The following is a 19,149-nucleotide window of genomic DNA, read 5'->3' on the forward strand; positions in this document are numbered from 1 at the left end:
CCTATACTAAACATAAACCCAACTACTCTAATAAACCCCCTAAACCTTACAACCACCCTAGACACTACAAAAACACATACACTCCCCATGTCACACCCTGACCTAACTAAAATAATAAATAAAACAAAGAATACTAAGGCCAGGGCGTGACAGCAACCAAACATCAACATTTGAAGGAGATGTATATTTTGTGACACTGACTTAGTCTGGCTTTAATTCCACTTTGTTTAAATTAGTAATTGATATGTTGGATTCGCGTCTCCATCTCAACCAAAAATCTAAGCTAAGAAATAGGACTAAATCAAATCAAACCCTAGGCTGAATTTAAAACAACAGCTGTTGATGACTTCACAAATGCTATATAGGCCTGAATAGTATCAGTGATGCTACTGTATATGACATAAAGTACTGTATGGTTACGTTACATTTGCTCTGTTAAACCTACCCTTTGGAGTCTTTGATAGCAACTGTGAATCTATTTAATTTTGAATTAAGAAATCTCTTACTAATAGTTCTCACGATAGCACATTGGTAGTAGCCATTGACAAATATCAAACCTAAGCAGGGCTTGGCTTAGCTAAAACCCTTGTTGGGAGACCAATTGGATAGCTGTAGATTTACTCTCCAGTAGGAGCTGCTGCAAAGCCTATTTTTTTGCTGATAGGGAAATAACGTTGAAGATCTGACGTTGTTTCAAAGGTACTTAGGTTTGACTATGTTGAAAACTGGTTACCATGATGACATAATCCTGTGGTTGAAATTTCACCCTCTAAACACAAGTTTATGTTAATAACTTTTTTCAAATCCAGTGTATTTTCCACGTAGATTCCATGTCACAATATGTTGATGAACTATGTTGAAACTACATTAATATAACCAGTTTGTGTACGGTGGGAAAGTGTGTGAGGGGTACATATGTCTAGAAACAGGATACAAATTGGAATTCTTTTCCAACCCCCAATTTACAGAAATGTATTTTTACTTCTGTAGAACGACCCATACAGTACATGGTTGAGTTCACCCACAGCGCTGTCAGGATGGACACTGTTGTCAGCGGGATGTGACAAGCTTCATGTTGTTTGCCTAGACAGCCTGCCATCTCCTTAATGAGGCCCCTAGCTCCCTTATGTAAGGTAAAAATATGTCAGAAAATAGCCTGTAAATACCTTAACCCATAACAGTAAGCTATTTGATTTTGAATTTTAAGACCCTTGGAACTATATAAAAAAAATACTACTATTAGCCGATACAAACACATTGAATAACAGATTCACTAAATGGAACAACAGATAGTCCTCCCAAAAATCAAAAGGAAGTTTGTTCTGAAGTGTCTCTCCTATATCTGAGTGATATAAGAAAGATTAGGAAACATCTTTTTTTTCTCATGTATTTAACCCCTTATTTTTGGCACTTAGTGTCCATATACTCTATACTTCCATAGATTTTTTAAAATTGGTACTGGGGGACCTTCAGAAGAGTCTTTTGAGGCCTGTGGGCGTCTTAGAGCAGAACAACTGACATGTATGTGTTCGTGAGAGTCTCACCTTGACGTTTTTTTTATCCTAGTTGTTGTTGAGAAAAGTCTCTCCACACTGCATTATGTCATTGGAAGTGTGACAATGATCCTTAACAGAGAGTTTATATTAGGGAAAATATCACCAGGGCAGCTGTCAAGTACACCCATTTTGGAGGAAAAGTCAATCTTTCCCATGTTCATTTTGCGACTCAACTGCTGAATAAAAACAGTGAATTCAGCATCCTCAACTGATATTGCATAATGATCGCATGTGGTCTTCAGCTGCTCTTTAAGGCCTCAGGTTTGTGATTCTTTGGAAAAGGATGCTGCCGCTTGCATGATCCCATATATGTCTTCTTGAAATCTTGAGTTTAACTCAGTAATCTGTCTGTCTAGAATATTGTTCCAAAGTTGATTCAGGTCACTGTCACTCTTGATGCTGGATGTTTTCCCAAATTAAGTTGTGACCACACTGTCTGACAATTTTACAGGCAGTTTTCGCTGCCGTGATGCGCTCACATCCCAATATCTAATATCATGCTTAATCATCATTTCTTCATTTAGCTTGAGAACTTAACCAACGTCTCTGAACGTAGAAAAGCTGCTTTTGAGGATTTCAATTAAACCAATACAGTCCGTCACAGATAATGTAGAGCTTTGTAATCCCTTCGTAGCAACATCACTAGTGTCAAACAATTTACTAAACGTGACTAACAGGAACAAAAACGTCTTGTTCTGGATTTGTTTTAAGAGGGCATCGGCTTCTAATTTGGTTTGTCCACAAGCCTCTGAAAAATCTGCAAGAACCTCTAAAATGACATCTAGCAATAACAGCACTTTACTCACAGACCCTGATTTTGAACTCCAACGTACATCCGTGGATCTTTCTAGCTCGATACATGGTCTATCGGGATGCAACTCTTTCTGTACTTCTATGAATGGAGCATGTCTGTGGGATCCACTCATGAATGTGTGTAGCTGGTTTACTATGTCAAAAAAAGTACTGACATGTCCCGACACTTTTTCCGCGGTTTACAGAACCAAATTCAAACGGTGGGAGTTGCAATGCACATATACCACTTGCTTAAATGTTTGCTTTAGTAGGACATGTACCCCTCCTCTGTTCCCTGACATGACTGAAGCGCCATCGAAACAAAAACCCACACATAGAGTGGGATCCAACTCCAGGGGTTGCAACACTTTTCCGAGAAATTCCTTGTGCAGACAAATCAGCGGTTTCCATAAACCCAACAGCTCTTTCTTTAATCATTCCAGCATGAATGTATCGGAGCAATAAGTTCTCGTTTAGATTGATCTTTATATTAATCTGCTAGTGTGGCAAAATACGTGGAAGGCGCAGAATGAACTTAATCTTTTATCCTGCACAGTAACAATGATGCTGCACACTCCAGCAACTCGTTCTGAATTTCGGGGCTCATAAGCGTGGCATTGCGAGGTAGCTCATTAATTAAGGATCGGCATCCCGTCAATGGGACAGTTGTAAATCATGCAGCGCGTTGTGTCAAGATCGCAGATTTTAGAGAAACAACAAATGTCGGTACATATAAGTGTCTTATATTGGCTGAAAGCTTAAATTCTTGTTAATATAACTGCACTGTCCAATTTACAGTAGCTATTACTGCAAAAAAATGTCATGCCATTGTTTGAGGAGAGCTCCTAACAACAAAACACTTTTTTCACCGCGATAGGTTTGATAAATTCACCTCTGAAGGTGAAATGTGTACTTACATTCTGAAATCCTGCTCTGATTTATCATCCAAGGGGTCCCAGAGATAACATGAAATGTCATTTTGTTAGATAAAATCATTTTTCATATGCTAAAAAGGTCCCTATAGCATGCACGATCGATTTTGTATTTCACTCGTTCAATTTGCAAAGAAAGGAATCTGTGAAAATTTCACCCTAAACGTTGTTTCAATGAGTCAAATCACGTTCGTATCTATTCCTCAGAGATCCTAGAAGGTAACAAGACTTTACTCTTTCATTAGGGGTGTAGTATATCCTATAGGACACCATATTTGTTCAGAGAGCAACGCCTTCATAGCACGCCGATGACGCGGGCGGCCATCACTTGAACGACTGTATCTTTGTCAAATAAGCACCAATCAGGGTCAAACAAATCTAGCTAGATAGCCAATGAGCTGAGTTTTACGGGAGTATCCGGAAACCATGTATACGTCGTTAAATGTAGCTACTAACCTTGTACGACAGCATGGCGTTTCATTTTGGACAAAAATTATAAGGATATTCAGAGTTATGAAGTTATGAAAAGTGGTTGTTTTGCAAATGTTGAACTTATAATATGGCTACCAATACTTGGAAAGCTAAATCAAAGTCAAAGTATACCGATTTGACGATATTCTTGAAGAAAAATGGAATATGAATGCGAATGTCTAGGGACTTTACACTAGAAGTCTTGTAGTTCAGTCATACTTCGAGTTATTCATCTTTCTCTTGCATTTCAAAGATGGTGGTAGAAAAAGACTGGTTGGTTTTTTCTTTGTATTTTCTTCTACCAGATCTATTGTGATATATTCTCCTACATTCAATTCACATTTCCACAAACTTCAAAGTGTTTCCTTTCAAATGGTACCAAGAATATGCATATCCTTGCTTCAGGGCCTGAGCTACAGACAGTTAGATTTGGGTTTGTCATTTAGGCGAAAATTGAAAAAAAGAGGGCTATCCCTAAGAAGTTTTAAGCCTGTTTTGTATATCTGAGTCATACTTTGAGATGAAATTGAAGATTTCTAAAAAGTTACCTTTGTTGATTGCCTCTTGGGTTTCTCTATGCCCTCTGAGTAGAATATCCTGCTTTGCACACATGTGCACGGTTTCTTTCTATAAAATCCATGTTTGCATCACCGTGTATTTGGTTCAACACAGTCCTACGACTTCTAGGCCCATGGGTCGCCTTGTAGGATTCACATTTTGCAAGAGCACTAGCATGTAATTTGCTATTCTCGTGTTTGCAGCAAGCATTTCTTGTGACTTTCCAGTTTTTAAATCCATCTCGTATAAATCTGAATTCGACATTTGCCCCAGAAAAGTGCATACAAAACTTACAATAAATTGCATCTTTTGCTTTACTATACTCAATCCACACGAACTGGTCATACCACCTTGAAGAGAAGCAGAGTAATTTGCCATTGATCATACTTGAAGGGAACTTTGCTAGCTTTGGTTGACAGGCTGGTTCATCAACGGCAGACAAATCTGTCAGTGGACCTACTGCAGGTTTACCCCCGCCCGCAGCATCAAGAACGAGAGGAGGCCGTGGGGTAGGCAAGCATGCCTGGCTCAACGTGGCATTGGCAGTTGTGATGGCGATTGCGGTTGTTTCTATCCTGGCGCCACCTGTTAATGTCTCATTCTGGAAGCTATCGGTAGATTGATCCAAATATTTTTTTGGCACATACTCCTTTTCCTCCAGATGTCTTTTTTTTTTATTTTTTTTTAACCTAGCGATCGACATTTGGTTTGCCATTGCTAGAACTACTAAATTACCTTAGCTGGTGAGTCAATTAGAGTAAGCTAGCATGGGGGAGTTTGCTAGCTTATGCACTACAAAGTTTAGTCACGTGACGTTGTTCAGGTAAACCACCATATGATTTAAAAAAAATATAACCAATAGTCGGAAGCCAACTTGATTGTCGCGGACTATTTCTTTGTTACATTATATTAAAATTACCTATAGAAAATAAATCTCACATGTGTTTCTTTCAAAAATGTAATAAAATAAATAAAAATAAAAATGTATATTGATCATTTCTGGAACTTTTTTGGGGGTAGGCTACACCGCTGGGGTGTGGACATCGACCTTAGGGGGTTAATATATAAATCAATATGTATACAGTTTGTATTGAGAATGTAGGAGAAACCAACCTATGGACAAGAATGTAGAAATAATGATGTTGAGAGAAACGTCAACCAGGAATGTATCTACCTTGGATGAAAAATAGATTCCTGCCAATGCTCGTGTCTCAGATCCCAGTCTACATGTGAGATGTCATGTAAAGAGGGCCTCATTGAACTGTGGATCAGATCTGGCCTGGTGACAGGCCAGGGGCCTGGGTAGATGCTACACCTCTCTTGCTGTCTGGTTTATCAATCTCTGACAGCCCACAGCTCTCTGATGGCACCTGCCGTCACAGGAGCATGCATCATACACTTGTCAAACCACCTCTCCCTTCCCTCCACCCCCGTTCCTCTGTACCAGTCAGCCAGCAACACAGTCTCACCACACCGTTTTCATTATGGTGACAAATCCTGCTTAATCTGGCATCCATCTGTGAGGCACGGGGTGTCGTGTTGAGTGACTCAAGTCCCTCATCATCTGCGTTTCACAGATGGATCTCTGTGCATGTAGGGTCTCCAGGGGGCTGTCTGGTGGCATGGTGGCCTGGATCCTGGCCTGGGCAGGGTGGAGGACAAAGCCACATGGCCTGAGCCCCAGGGCCAGAAAGGCCATCTCCTCCATAATAGAGTGAGGTTAATGAGCGGGGCTCGCCATTCAGCTTAGTCCATTAACCTGGGAGCTCACCCCACACAGCTCCATTTCTGCAGGGCTAGCTGAATTTCCATTACTGATCCATTCTCTGTGTATGCATATCCCCTTTCTTCTTCCCTTTCCCACCATAGTTCTTCCCTGTTCATATGATGGGATTAACTAGAACGACTCCAATCCGAGACCCGACTTTGAACTCAACGTGCTGTCTTGTTTCACTGTTTATTCCCTTAAGGGATAAAGCTGGCGTGGTTACAGTACATAGTTAGCACAGTCTCTCATCCAAATGGATATGATGACAAAGTAATGACAAATAATGTAGCCCTTTCATTCGTTTTCTATCCCACCCTAATTAAGCTGCCTCAGTTAATGCTCCTGAGTGGAGCAGCGGTCTAAGGTACTGCATCTCAGTGCTAGAGGTGTCACTACAGACACCCTGGTTTGAATCCAGCCTGTATCACAACCATCTGTGATTGGGGGTCCCATAGGGAGGTGCACAATTGGCCCAGCGTCATCTGGGTTTGGCTGGTGTAGGCCACCATTGTAAATAAGAATTTGTTCTTAACTGACTTGGCTAGCTAAGTAAAGGTTCAATAAAAAAATGCCTCAGGATACTGATAGAGCATGTAATATATATGCTGGGCTGAAAAGTGTACATTGCTCACAGTATGGAGGATAGCTCAAATTAGGGACCTCACACATATTAACCTGACAGTACAGCTGTGCCAAGGATTCTGGGCAAGGGTGTTCACTTCAACGACACGGTTCACCATTTTTGTAATGAATATAGCGTAATCAATTTTCTACACTCGGCAACTGTAGATACCAGTTAGTCTTCCAGATAGCGGTGCTATCCCACAATAATATTTGATGCAAAGCCATTAAGATGGCTTATTGTCAAGCTTGTTTTCCCCCTGATAATCGAATCAACCTGGAACAATTGACCTTGACAGACCAGAAATCCTTTCACAGCTCTCTCTGCCTCATTCCCATGGTGCAACAGGACATTACAAAGCTGTTTCATTATTGGCTTTTTCATTGCTCCCAGGGCCATTAACAATCAACAATCCCTTTTTCTCTCAATATTATTGCTGATCTGCTCTTTATGGTCAAAAACAGGATAATTGAAGGCCGTATAGCACAGATTTCTCACTGTAATAAAGTACATAACACAACGTATGGGTGTTGGATGGTAATCACTAATGGGAATGCAATGGGCTGTATCTAACCACGCTTGCCCTCATTTATTTCAAAATGCCGAACGGTTCATCACTTCAACAGACAAAAATAGATTTTTTTCAGACTCAGGGCACAAGATCCATGCCTTAAGACATTGATAGATACATTGACAGTCTCATGTTATGGCTGTGAAAGAGAGAGGAGAAAATGCAGGTAGAGTGCTGCTGCAGAAATTGCAGAGAGAGGTGGTTCCAAGGACGGATAACAACTCTCCTGTGTACTGTACCTAATCATCTGCAATGCTTCATTGGACAACAGCTGTATCACATAGAAATAAGACTATAAGTAATATGTTGACCTGCGTTATTAAGCTGAGTCGTGGTCTTCATCCTTGGAACTGTAGGCAAGAGTGTCTGTTGGCCATATGAAGAGCATAAAACCCCTCAAGTAGGTCAAATTATGATTCACCATAATGTCTTTATCTTGTTTCCATGGAAATGTGTGAAGGATGTCAGCTTTGCCTGGTGTGTCTAGTATTAATTGAAGAGGGACGTCGTCAACGCGACCGGTTTAATAACTCTGCGCACTGTACCCAGATTATATCTGTGTTTCTGTGTTTCTGTCCTTCAAAAATACCAAACATCTTCATGGATAGAACATAGATCTTTGTGAGTAGGTAACAAAATATGAAGTTCTTTCTATGTGCAGTATGAAAGAGAAACTCTCTCTATCTTACTGTAAATATGCCCTTTCTCTACTGTAAAACAGCTGTGCGAAGGCATTGGATCGCATCAAATGTTGAAGCCAACACAAGGGTTGAATCCCAAAGAGGACTTAAGGATTCCGGAACACTACTGAAAGTATTAAATGTAAAACCACCTGAAGCTCTCCCATAACTCACGGCTACTGTTGATGACAACATGCTTACACACATCCCCCTCGATGACTTCCAGCTCAGCTCTTATCGGTCCTAGTTTTTTCTCCCCCAGTCATCTTAAATCTCCTCCATGTTTCACGGCACATCATTGCTGACATGTGGAAAGATTCCCCAGTGACATAAGAGTGCTTGGGCGTCCACGGCAGCGTAATTCTGATTCCCAGGAATAGAGAGAGATGTTTTAAGGATGTTAAGCATTAAATAGTTCTCTTTTTTCATGGGATTATCTGAGAGGGAGGAGTGAGTATTCAGACAGAGCTAACTGGCACTGTGAGATCTGTTCCTATCCAAGTGGAACACTTCTCTAGGCATGCAAAATATGCAGGCTTAAGTCACATAATCCCTTTCAATATCAGTTAGAATGTCAATACACTGACATGAGTGGACAAGATGTCTGAGCAGGCTTACTGTTAAAGGACTGGCACTACATAACATCATTGTATTGTCGTTATTTGTACAGGTTACTATTGCTAGATAGTGCAGTTATGTAAATGCTCTGGTGACTATACACTGAGTCATTGTGACAACAACCCACATTTAAAATGAAATTGAATGCAGTTGCTCACCGATGGCATTTGGTAAAGAGAATTTTCTTGCTCTTTTCTTATATTTTCCCCGTACACACAGACATTGTTTGTCCAAGGCCTGCAGATATCGAGGCAAATAATTGGATATACAACTCTCAGACCCAAGTGCATCTCAGAGGCTAAACAAACAGTTGTGCTCTTTCCACATCTGGGTCTTGCTTCAAATGAGGCCATCACTGGAGAATCCTGTGGTATTTCTAGCACAGAGTTTTGGGTGGCATAGCACTATCAACATGACTGAGCAAGGCTGCCTGAGCCCAGCTAACTATGACAGTTCTGGAAAGCTGAGGGAAGTATTGCTCTTTGAAATAAATGGGTTTACCCAAGCGTTCAGTTTACACTTTAGTGTATGAATTAGCTATTACATACCAAATGTTTTCTATTCCATTTTCTTTATGCAGAAGATGCAAATGTATATCAAATCATACAAAGTAAAATAAACAAAAGTTGAGTTTGACAGAATAATTTATAGTGTAAAGAGAGAAATTAAACCCATGTACAGGATTTGTGTCTGTGTTGTTTACCCCACAACAACAGTGTGTCAGACGGTGGGTAACACATTCACTCGCTGGGGATTTTTTTAACTGAGCCTTTCTCTAAAGCTTTTGGCCTGACTGCAATCTGTAAAATACCCTGCTCCTTCTAGGTTAACCCTGAGAGTTGTGAGGCTTGAGATCATACAACCAACATTGTGATGATGAGTATGACCCCGACCCTGATATGAGGTCCTTCATGCCTTCAAAGTCCTCACCCAGGCACTTCAACACAATCAATACAGCCCTCCCAGGGTTGGCTGGCAGCTCCAGACCAGAATCCATTAATGCTCTCACGCAATTGTTAACCTTTGCATTAAGGAGTAACATTAACTTTGTTATGACATGGATATCATCTGGTACATTACAGTAAGAAGGGAAAGACAGAGAGGGAGAGTAAAACAGAGAGGGATAGTAATACAGAGAGAGAGAGAGAGAGAGAGAGAGAGAGAGAGAGAGAGAGAGAGAGAGAGAGAGAGAGAGAGAGAGAGAGAGAGAGAGAGAGAGAGAGAGAGAGAGAGAGAGAGAGAGAGAGAGAGATGAAGGGTTGAAGAGAGAGAGAAAGAGAGAGATGAACAAAGAGAGAGATGAGAGAGATGAGAGAGAGCGTGAGAGAGATAGAGATACTATCATGCTGGGAGTAGGCCTACAGAAGTGGATAGTAGCCAGAAGTGCTGTGTTAAAAGAATCCATCCATCCTACATGGACACCCTCCTCTCATACCTACTGATTATTTATGTGGAGCCTGTTAAAGTGCTGAGCATGGCTGAGCGTATAAATTGGACAGTGATCATCATCAGAATCACAGGCTCACATGGGAAGCAAATGGGAGGGAGAGGAGGGGAGAGAGCCTATTACCAGAGCGTCAGATCATCAGCTCCAGACTTGATCTACTCTGACTCATCAACAACTGCGGAAAACTTTGATCTCCCTCTCTCACACATATGTGGTCTGCATGTAGGCCTAGGATCTAGCCCCAGCAACCTCTGTGTCTACTGGTGCACAACGTTGTGAAATAATTATTATTCATATGAGCTGACTGAGTGCCTCATCTAATTCCATATTTGACTTGGTTCACTGACTGATGTATATGTGGGAGATGATTTGGGTCAAGTCTGACTTGCAAATACATGTAATTTGTTAGGCAACTTTTTCTAAATAGCCGCATAATCTGACAAATTATTGGAGCATACCTGATTTGATCATATTCTTCAAGGCAATATTTGTTATTGCTCAGTGGTACTAACTAGGGTCATCATTCTCTTAACAATGCCTTGACTCTCTAATAACACTCTGATGAGGAATCAAAAGGGATAATTTAATCAAATTCCATGGTAGAGGGCAACTCTACTTTCTAACTTTCTAACTCTGAAGAGTCTGAACTCATGCATATTTGAGTTGTTCTCTCTGGTGGCCGATCTCAGTGGATGCTCTACGTTGCCGTCTTTCTCTGGAGGTCATATTGGCCACCCCTGAAGGTATGGGCCTGGTCAGAGTGCCAACTGTGGAGAGGCCTGCTAGGAGAGCCATATGTTATCAGTTAAATCACAGTCAATGGAGGCTGTTACTGCCAAAGTCCTGACTGGTATCTAATGAAAACCATGTCATGCTCCGCTGCCTCTCTTTTTAAACCAGTGATGTGAAGGAAATAGGAAACGACAGAGGTAATACTGCATTCAAACCTCACAGTTTAGCATGCAGCGCATTAAATAGAAATTGGGCAGTATATGGCCGCCTCTCCATTTTCAGTTTATGAAAATGAATACCTCACAGTCCATAACGATCCACATCAAGGGAGAGAGGAGGTGTGTACAATCAGTAGTTTCTGTATTATTATCAATAGGCTGGTCTGGACTCCTCCCATCCTTCCCTATCTTACTGGTTCAGGCCAGGGCATCACAGGCCAAGATCAAATATGTTATTTTCATTACAGAAGGCTTTAAGTTGGAGGCGTGGGCCCTGGCCTCTTAATGTTTGTGTTAGCCTTGTGGCAAGTGAGGCTGACTGACTCATAGAGGAGATACTGTATATGCTGTTTGCCCAGGTTTTCACACAGGGGTTTGAGACGGATGGCAGAGAAATGTACGGTCTACTGTAACACGTTATCTCTCTTCAGTAAACATTCTCAAAGGTGTTTGAACAAGGATGTGATCACTTCAGTTTTTACAAAATGGGGAAATGGGATCTCAAGAAAGGAAATTTAAATATCTTTATTGGGATACAGTCAGTTTAATTTAATATTCTAATACAGTACCTGTAATTACCAAATAGGAATGTCCTCTGCAACGTCCGTATCCTTCAATAATTGGACAAAGAGCAAAGCTTTTACAAAGCATCCGATTTAATAGCACTATAGTCTGAGTCCTTGGCGCGGCACCAAACAAAGCTACATATCTGTCTGCCTGAGGGACTGCATTAGTTGCATGTGATGGCAGAGGACCCAGACTGGGCACATCTGTAGGAGGAGAGGGAAACAGAACACCATCCTGACACAGCTATGATTTACTTATCTAATGAATCAACAGCCTTCTACGCCAGCACCTGAAATTACATCATTTTGAAGCGCTGCATGAGTCTGAACACATCTGGTGTTTTCAACCATTTCATTTATACTCTTAAAGATCCAAAGAAAATCAATAGATTCCTTAACTGTTGGATGGCTCAGAGAACATTAACAGCGGTTTGACATTTCTGTGAAGTGTGGCATGCATGCATGAAATTGTACTTCACACCCCTGTCCTAGGTCAGGGTAATGCTAGCCAATCAGCATCTATAAAATGTTCCTTTTCCAACAAAGGAATTGCCAAATCATGCTGTATTTGGACAAATCCCCCAAATGTTAGCTTACATGCTGATTTTATGTAATGGAATTACACACACATACGGTCAAGAACTGAATCGATATGAAACGGAAATTAATGTCATCCCAAAATAAAACCAAAAGCCCTAAAAAGTGCAAAAAGGTTGTTTTCAGTCTGAAAAGTTCAGTTTAGAAAAAGAGAGGAGATTGGGCTCTTGCATAGATACAAGTTTTTTTTAAAGGACAGTCGAAGGGCCACATCAATGTCACTGGTCATACTGAGTGATTAACTCAGTATGCTTAGAGTTTGTCAGTCAGAGGTTTGCTGTGTAAGCCTGTCTGCAGTGGACACAGAACATGTATTATTATGGCAGGTACCAATAAGGGACCACGGTGGAGATCATAATCAAGATGGCTGCTGCGGCAATTACATTTGACAGAGGAGAATTGGAGCAATGCCTTTGTTATCACTATCTCTGTAAAAGCGGATAGGGAAAATAGTCTTCCTTTCTTCATCTCACGAACCTTCAATTAACGATCTTTGAGAGCTGCCTTGATCCATCTCAGCCAGCTTGGTGGGAGGGAGAAAGGAGATGAGCGACATGTGATTCCTCTTCCTTTATTGACAGCGTGACCGTGCATATCTAAAAAGGTTAAACATGGGTCTTTACAGAGACTAAATTGATACTTCAAGAGCAGTCTGAGGTGTTCAACAACATAAATGATTGCTATTTTTTTTCACTACATACTGTATATCTATCGCTTTGGTTATTCAGCAGTTATTCTTATGTATTGTCATGTTGTAGTTCCTCAGAGATTCACTGTGCAGACTGTTCTGTACAGATGGTTAATTATCAAATTGGAAAGAGAGACACCAAGGCTAGCTCTTGGTGGCCATGTATTATGATTCAGAAGCACTTCTTTGTATCGCTGAAAGTTGGTAAGTAACATCACTCAAGTGGAATAACATTTTTAAAACAAGAACAAATAGGCTTGTGAAAATATAGTGTTTTTGTTCCTGCAGATTTATACTATTTGATTTGAAAAAGAGCGCTGTATAACTGTTTTACAGCAACACAAATGTCAAATAATTTTGTGCTGAACCCTGTTTGATGGCATTAAAGATTGAACTATAAATTGAACCCTGTTTATGATTGTAACAGCAATACAAGTGGCGGGTTATTCTCCAAATGTTATTTGTGCCAGCACATTAAAGTGTGACTGTTTGTTTTCTCTGCAGCCTGCTTTGAAGTCATCATTGAGAGAGGCATTTCAGAAGACTACAAATACTGGTGAGTGCCACCTTTTAAAATTGAAGCCAATTTATTTACATACTGTATGCAGTTCAGGCTAACCTGGGGGGAAGGGGTGAGACATTGCAATGAGAATGAAGATATACTGAAGAAAACAGGATAATAATAACTAAAGAAAACAGGATAATGGAATGTCCTTATTCCCACTAACAGTTTCTAAAAGCTATTCAAATAATATATTTCTTAAACAGACACACCAGTACTCACGCACACACATACATACACAGAAGGAGAGAGCTACACAACTCTGTTCCATACAGCAATGTTCCCTCCCCGTTCCAGTGCAGCTATTTCACCACAACTGGGTTTTTTTATCCTTTCACATAGGCAGGGTTGGGCTTGCGCCACGGCCGTTGCCTCCCAGCCTGCGCAATGGGAGTCGGCTCCATTATCAGAGCTGCTGCCTCGCCACCCTGCAGCAAACCCAGCATCCTCTGCTCCTGCAGATTTCATTTCTTATCTCAATAGGGAAAACAGCCCCTCTGATGAACAGCACAACCGCCCTGGGCTGCTGTGAACATGGCTCCATAATACATACAATAGATGTTTCTGATGAACTTATGAACAGAGGAAAGCACTGATATTCCTCTCAGGAATTTGCAGTTAGTAATAGATATTCAGGGGGATTTGCTATATAAATAATTATAACTGGGATAGGACAAGGGGGAACCTCTCTCCAGCATTAATCCAGTCCCGGAGCAGCTGAGAGCGATGTTTTATACGGGTCTGCCATCCATGACATATCAGTAATATGTTGCTCTTGTGTACTCTGTGTTCTAAAACAGCCAGGCTTCAGGTTATTGATTGCAGGTAGATGAAGAAGAGACAGGTAATAATTTCAAAAAGTGGATTAGTGATGAGCTCTTCACCCACAATGCTCTCTGAGTAACATTTCCTGCATCTTTAAAGTGTGTCCATGTCAACGAGTGGTGATTTTAGCATTTCAATCTTGGTGGGGCAAACTCAAAAAAATATGTTTAGATGCATGCCAGCAAAGCCACTACACAACACAACACTAAACAATACATTAAATGCACTATAACGGTGACAAATGGTGCCCACAAACTGTTTAAAAAAGCCTTCTTGATGGGCACTTCTAATGTAACTATATGGCAGCACCCAAGGGGCTTGAATATCTAGCTCTACCCATAGATTTTGCGGCGACGTAGTGTTCCCATGAGTGACAGAACACTGAACCAATCACGGCGCAACTAGAAAACCTTACCAACCCCTACGCTCCTGATTGTCCGCTGGCTGCCCCACCACAACAGAAAGCACTGAGCTAGGCTGACACACCTGCATTTTTGAGCTGCCTTACTCAAGAAAACAAAAAAGAGACCACGTTTGCGGCTTTATTAACTCAATGATTTATTTATTTTGTTGCAAACTGAAATGTGACACTTATTAATTCCAAAATAACATGCAAAGCATGAAACAACTAAACAGCTAAACAGGTGGATTTGCCCCACCTGCCCTGAATGACAGGTTGCCACTGATGTCACCTTAAAAATAAAATCTGAAAGGGAAGACTGTTTTACTACTTACAAGACAAATGTACTTAAAAATGCTCTGGTGGGATAAAATATGCAAGCTTTGTACTGAGACTAGATTTGGGAAATTGTTTCTATGTTTGCAAGATGCTGTACACTTTTGTCCACAGAGGCCTGAGTCTTTTAGCTGAGCCTAAGCGTTCAACTTTTCCTCTGTTTTTTGTTGCTTTTGCTCACAGCTTCATCAATGTCATGCAGAGCCATAGGAAAAGTAATTGTGTGTCAACACTTCTAGGCCTTAAAACAAAAGTCATTATGAGAGCGGAAAGTATTATGCCCTGATATGCCTTCGGTAAATGAGTTTCCCAATGTAGCCTACTGTATGGGCACCAGTTGTAGTCTCTTATTTTATCATGTGAAAGCTTAGAGTAGCTTCATATCGCTGGCAATTTCTTCATCATTCATGTGGCCTAACCTCCTCAAGAATAATTTATAGAAATAATTTAAGTTAAAGGGGCAATCAGCAGTTGCTACACCCATTTCTGGACTTAATATAAATGGCTCATGAGCTTTGTTTAATTGTCACACCCCATCAGAACTCAAGATATAAGCTGGTTTTACTCTAATGTTTGAAAACAAAGTAAATGTAAACAAACACTATATAGGCTCAAAACATGCTTAAAGCTGTACTTTTTATATCATGGATGGTCTATGAATTTGAGAGTGGTTCCATTTCTCCATCCCTATCCCTCAGCTTTTAACCGAAGCAAGGCTGGGGAGGATACTATGTTATTGTTTCTACTGTTGAGTTAAATTCCTATGTTTGTTATGTAGATATTTTCTGTGAATCTGTACTCTAAAAGCTTTCCAGATCTTTACAAGAAGAACAAAGACAGACTGTACAACACATCTTAATAAGCCAGGCCACACTATATATTAGATTTGACAAGGATAGGGCTTTGAATTCTGCTCATGGACTAACACATCCCTTCCTTCTGGGCTGGCAGAAGTTGCACTTTACATATAATTACTTCAAATCCCGAAATGAAACTATGATATCAAGTTGTTACATAACACTCAGTTGTATTACAGAAGACATTATTTTACAATAAAAAATGCATACCTCAGATGGTGCATTTGCTTAGTGGTGTTGAGGTAAGTTTGTCAGTTCCTAACGATTACACTAATTAGGCACAGAGGACAATTGCTTTCCCTGCTGATACCTTCAGAGATTGACAGAACAATTAACAGACTGACAGTGAAACCAACCATAACATGCTGTGGGTGATACAAAGGACAGTGACATTATGTTGTTGACAAGATAAGGAACTTGGGAAACAATTCAGACACAAAACAAATGTCTTTCATTTAAATGTTTTTATGGTAATGTTTATGCACTTGACCAGTCTAGACTGGAAGGTCCCAGTTTTAAATTGAGCTGAAATTACATAAAATACTTTGAGAAACTGCACAAGCTGGTTTATATGTACCGGTAAGTGAGATTACATAATTTCTCACTATGAAATAGCCATAGCCTCTTCTATTCATGGAAAATAGCCTAGAAATACATTTTGTTGAAGATTTGTGAGTTTTGCACCATATTAAAGAGGGAAATATCGACCCTAGTCTTCTCAGAAATTGGGATTTTGGCTGCAGTTGACATCAACTTCATCATCTGAAAACTCATACTTAGAATGTGGTTTAGCCCCCAGACACTGGTTATTTAAAGCCTGCACATCTGATTTCAATATTCCATAGGAACAGAGAAAGTGAATGTCAGCTCATTTTAGAGTATGCTTATTTTATCCTGATTTAAGTAGAAAATGAATACCTCACTCCATCCCATAATACTCTCACAGAACCTGCACAACAAAGAGTAATGAAACAAACAGTGTACCAGACCTGATCTATATTAAATTAATATGTAGAAACCGTTGGTGGTTTTTCAATGAGCAGCAAATTGACAAATCAATGGGTGAAAATGGTACCATATGCCAGCTAGTAATGCTTTTTGAAGCAGGGGTGAACTCTGGGGTATTTTTTCATTGAATTAGCTTTTAGAAAGTGACAACCCGGAGCTTCTGGTGTGCGATTTTATTAAGATAAGCAGGGAAGTAGATAAGCCGGTCATTTAAAAAGAGATCCCCTTATCCTCACTTTTCTTGAGAAAGTGATTATGGTTTCTTTTAGTGATGAATTGAGTGTAGGAAATGAGACTGACTGACACCTCTGGTACCCAATTATTAGGTTTTACAGATGACTGTGATGCTATTCTCATTTGCCGCCACACTAAAAGCAGTCTTGTTTAAGCACCAACAACCTAGCAGAGGCTGCTAGGAAAAGCTAATAGAATTTGCTTTTTGATTCATCTTCTTCTGTAGTCTGGTCATCATATTTGTTTTGCTCATGTATCTCTGCCACTGTGAATCTAGCAGTGTTATGGTGTGCTGTGGGGAATAAGCAATAGCAGCACATGATACAGACAGGTTAGTTCCAGTTATCATGTTGAATTGTGCATATACCTTGTAGACAGACAACTGTCAGCAGATAGCTCTTCATATGTATGAACTATGAGCTGCATCCAGAGACAGACCTTAGACTACTCTTGCATACTGCATGCACTTTATTGAGAGCAGATTATATTGTCTTAAATGTAAGGCATGCATTTATATTGATTGCTATCTAAGGGTCGCTATTGGGCAAATACAAAAATGTCGACCATACAACCAAGGCATTAACATGTGCTAATAACTTATCAACCTCAGGCAACATAATGTAAACATTTGATTCAGTGCCTTCAGAAATGATTCATACCTATTGGCTTGTTCCACATTTTGTTGTGGTACAGCCTGAATTCAAAATGGATTAAAAACACACACACATATATACAGTGGGGAGAACAAGTATTTGATACACCGCCGATTTTGCAGGTTTTCCTACTTACAAAGCATGTAGAGGTCTGTCATTTTTATCATAGGTACACTTCAACTGTGAGAGACAGAATCTAAAACAAAACTCCAGAAAATCACATTGTATGATTTTTAAGTAATTAATTTGCATTTTATTGCATGACATAAGTATTTGATACATCAGAAAAGCAGAACTTAATATTTGGTACAGAAACCTTTGTTTGCAATTACAGAGATCATACGTTTCCTGTAGTTCTTGACCAGGTTTGCACACACTGCAGCAGGGATTTTGGCCCACTCCTCCCTACAGATCTTCTCCAGATCCTTCAGGTTTCGGGGCTGTCGCTGGGCAATACGGACTTTCAGCTCCCTCCAAAGATTTTCTATTGGGTTCAGGTCTGGAGACTGGCTAGGCCACTCCAGGACCTTGAGATGCTTCTTACGGAGCCACTCCTTAGTTGCCATGGCTGTGTGCTTCGTGTCGTTGTCATGCTGGAAGACCCAGCCACGACCCATCTTCAATGCTCTTACTGAGGGAAGGAGGTTGTTGGCCAAGATCTCGCGATACATGGCCCCATCCATCCTCCCCTCAATACGGTGCAGTCGTCCTGTCCCCTTTGCAGAAAAGCATCCCCAAAGAATGATGTTTCCACCTCCATGCTTCACGGTTGGGATGGTGTTCTTGGGGTTGTACTCATACTTCTTCTTCCTCCAAACACGGCGAGTGGAGTTAGACCAAAAAGCTCTATTTTTGTCTCATCAGACCACATGACCTTCTCCCATTCCTCCTCTGGATCATCCAGATGGTCATTGGCAAACTTCAGACAGGCCTGGACATGCACTGGCTTAAGCAGGGGGACCTTGCGTGCGCTGCAGGATTTTAATCCATGACGGCGTAGTGTGTTACTAATGGTTTTCTTTGAGACTGTGGTCCCAGCTCTCTTCAGGTCATTGACCAGGTCCTGCCGTGTAGTTCTGGGCTGATCCCTCACCTTCCTCATGATCATTGATGCCCCACGAGGTGAAATCTTGCATGGAGCCCCAGACCGAGGGTGATTGACCGTCATCTTGAACTTCTTCCATTTTCTAATAATTTCGCCAACAGTTGTTTCCTTCTCACCAAGCTGCTTGCCTATTGTCCTGTAGCCCATCCCAGCTTTGTGCAGGTCTACAATTATATCCCTGATGTCCTTACACAGCTCTCTGGTCTTGGCCATTGTGGAGAGGTTGGAGTCTGTTTGATTGAGTGTGTGGACAGGTGTCTTTTATACAGGTAACGAGTTCAAACAGGTGCAGTTAATACAGGTAATGAGTGGAGAACAGGAGGGCTTCTTAAAGAAAAACTAACAGGTCTGTG

At 40.7% G+C, this 19,149-nt stretch overlaps 1 protein-coding gene across 3 annotated transcripts in view; it reads left to right on the top strand.

Moving 5' to 3' along the window:
* LOC139548077 (leucine-rich repeat and fibronectin type III domain-containing protein 1-like) overlaps positions 1-19,149 on the top strand; it is a 133,224-nt gene that overhangs the window by 59,580 nt on the left and 54,495 nt on the right. For all 3 annotated transcript variants that reach the window (XM_071357402.1, XM_071357399.1, XM_071357400.1), the window contains exon 2: positions 13,321-13,372. The gene's annotated coding sequence lies outside the window, so the exon portion shown is untranslated. The remainder of the gene's footprint in view (positions 1-13,320; positions 13,373-19,149) is intronic.

Source organism: Salvelinus alpinus, chromosome 21 (genome assembly GCF_045679555.1).
Source record: "Salvelinus alpinus chromosome 21, SLU_Salpinus.1, whole genome shotgun sequence".
In the NCBI taxonomy this organism is placed as follows: Eukaryota; Metazoa; Chordata; class Actinopteri; order Salmoniformes; family Salmonidae; genus Salvelinus; species Salvelinus alpinus.